This window comes from Hibiscus syriacus, unplaced genomic scaffold, assembly GCF_006381635.1.
Source record: "Hibiscus syriacus cultivar Baekdansim isolate YM2019G1 unplaced genomic scaffold, ASM638163v2 tig00004013_pilon, whole genome shotgun sequence".
In the NCBI taxonomy this organism is placed as follows: domain Eukaryota; kingdom Viridiplantae; phylum Streptophyta; class Magnoliopsida; order Malvales; family Malvaceae; genus Hibiscus; species Hibiscus syriacus.
Genome location: NW_024061992.1, coordinates 1,858,411 through 1,861,699, shown reverse-complemented (window position 1 = coordinate 1,861,699; position 3,289 = coordinate 1,858,411).

Genomic DNA, 3,289 nt, shown 5'->3' with positions numbered 1-3,289 from the left:
CGACTTAAGTACGAATCCTCAAAGTACTTTCTCATTCAGGGTCAACTCGGACTATTTTACCTCTCGAGGGTATTCTCGTAATTTTCTAACCAGATAATTTCGGTATTAACTCTTAACAAAATTAATATAATTTAGAGATCCTATGATTAATTATTTTCTTGAACAATCTCTGATCTTGAAATGATCCCCTTAACAGACTTCTAATATCTTGCACAAACCCTCTTGGGGTTAAAAACTTATTATCTAAATTTTCTAAGCTAACTAGCATTTCATATACACATCTGTAGTTTTATCAGATCAATAAGTCTTTTCAAACTTATTAATCAACTTCCAGGGATAATTTTTGTCATTTTACAACATAGGGGTATTTTCGTAATTTTACTAAATCAAAATATTCGCATAATTTATCATCTAAGTACCTTCAATGAGATAAATTATAATCTACATATCCATGGTTGATTCATTTATCACTTAATTCCAAAACTTGTAATTTAATTCCAACTGTCCTCCAATTCTTATAATAGTCATCTAAGCCACATTCAGCTACATACTTTCTACCGCATTCGTATCGAGTATAAAACTTCATTAATTACACATATGAGACCAAACATTTTCATTCATGCATTTACCAATACCAACATGTTTTATAAAGCATAATGAGGTAGTAATGTAATACCTCGATATTCGTACGATATTGATCGACCATTAAATTTCATTCAAATGTCCTCGATCCTTAATTCAACTTCCAATAATTCCTCAGATGCATACCAACAAAAATTTCATAAAAAACGAAGCTTAAATGCAAAAAGTGAATCGAATTGGGTGATAAATCAGTGAAAACCAACTCACCGGGTTTGAATTTGGCGAAACGGACCCCAACAACGGATTCAAGACGTCGAAAAACATCATAATAGGTATACCCGATCAAAGTCAAAAGTCGTTCAATGCACGGTCAATGTCGGTCAAAGTTCTGGTCAATAGTTGTCAACGCAGGTCAACGGTCAACAGTCGACCATTTTACACAAATATTAACCTAACATGGATTAATTACAAATTTAGCCACCTTCTAAAAATATTTACAAAACTAACACACGAATTTTTACACAAATAGAACCCAAACAGAAATTACTTACAAAATTAACACCCAGACGATGCTCACTCTCGGGGGGTGGTGCATGGAGAGATTGAATAGTGATACGGTGTCGAAAAAATTCCTAAAAATTAATTGAAGTGATTTTGAGGCACTTACAAAGCTCAGTTCACAATTTTGAATGACGGAGAGCTCGATTTCAACAAATCCAAAACTTTGATCACTTCACCTCCTCACGCGCTGCCGCCGCCGGAGACAAGGAGGACACCAGCAGACTCGGAACGGCACAAGGAACACGATGGTGCGGGAGGTGTCAAAGACGGATGGTCGAATCGTAGTAAATCAACGAAAAACCAACAGAAATCGAGTTATAACTGACGATACTTCCAATTGAAACTAACGATGAACGACGACGATTCACAACAAAAGGATTGAGGAGTTTTGTTCATCGATCGACAACGAATACAATGGTGGTTTCGGTTCGTCAATCGAAGGTCAGACGACGAGTAGATCGGAGTTGAAAGGAGGGTTGATGGAGGGGGAAAATGATGAAAACCATCTACAGAAACATACGAGGAGAAGATGTTATAATTCTCTCCAAAAGAAAAATACGCAAATCATGGATTTAGTCACTGAATTTCTTACACTTTATAAAACGGTCTACCAACTTTACGATTTTACAATTTAATCCTCAATTTCTTTCAAAATATCAAATTAAATTCACCACTTTATAATTCCTAAAATTTAGCCCCTAAATTAGGGTGTTACAATTCTCCCCTCCTTAAAAGAATTTCTTCCTCCAAATTCATTCATGTCACATAATTATAGAAATGAGACTTCCATCAGTTCTTTCATATCTTTCAAGTAGTTCTTATAGAAATATGGATCATCCACTAATCCTTAACCAGTTGAATATACATTCTTATGAAAACTCTCCCTCTTTTTCAATAAAAGAATCCGAATGAAAATTTCCTTGAGTAATCAATTCAGTCTTGGTCGTAAGAATATGCTCATAGAGCAGTAGCATATCCCAATTCCATTCCGGAGTCGAGTTAGAATTTCTCAGATGAATAACTCTCACATGGCTCGTGAGGTACTTTACAACATTTAGACAGATGTTACTGGTATTCCTTTTTGCAAAGTAGAGCCTTAACAGATAAAAACGGTTCGCTCGTTACAGATAGGGACTCAACCTTGGAATTTCGACTCAGAGAAGTACGATTGTAGTCTAGGGGCATGTACTGATCAGATATCATTTTGAAATTCGACCGACCGGTCTATCTTGAAAGTTTTAACTCAAACCAAAGCTCTGATACCACTAAATGTAACCCCCTAGACAGATACGGGTAACCCGATCCGATCTGGAGTGTTACATTAGGACCACCAGAGTGACCCACTGTAAAAATAGCAGAAATTTTAAAACTTTTATCAGAACATATAAACTCATAAAATCATTTATCAGTACGAATAAATAAAATAGATTTTCAAACTCATATGAAGATACAATTATATGCCCCCTAATCACATGTAGCGTACTCTGCAAGCAACCCTAGAAGAACTCCCTTACTGATATCAATAGATATACTGGTACGATTCTTTAAACCTGCAAAGGTGAGTAATAGAGTGAGCTTTAAAAAGCTCAATAATACAGAACTACCAGATGATGCTGATGAACGTGCAGATACCGATAAACATATATTTTTCTTATCGGTTCAGACATGTACAAATCTTTATGTTGAGCGAAACTCCTACTGGTATTTCAGATGGTAACAAACAATGAGCTTTCAGTTCAAAGAAATATTTCAAACGACTAAGTTCATGAGATCAGAATAGGTTATCTAGTGTGTTCCCGTTAAACCAGTAAAAAGATACAGATCTTTTAAAATATATATATATATATATACCTCCATCCCTTCATAACAGAATGTGTAGGTTCCCCAGAACCATACACCCAACTCACACAACTTGTAAGGCTGAGCACAAAGTCGAGGAACCTGCAGAAATACTTCATTCAACAATACCCCCCAATTAAAACATTTTCCCGTCAGTAAACAGAGATATCAGAAATCAAAATAGAATTCAGAACATATATCATAACAGAATCCAAATAAGAAATCAGAACAGAATCCAGGTCATGTATCATAACATAATTCAAGTCGAAAATCAGATAAAATATTTATATGATTAGGGAACACACCA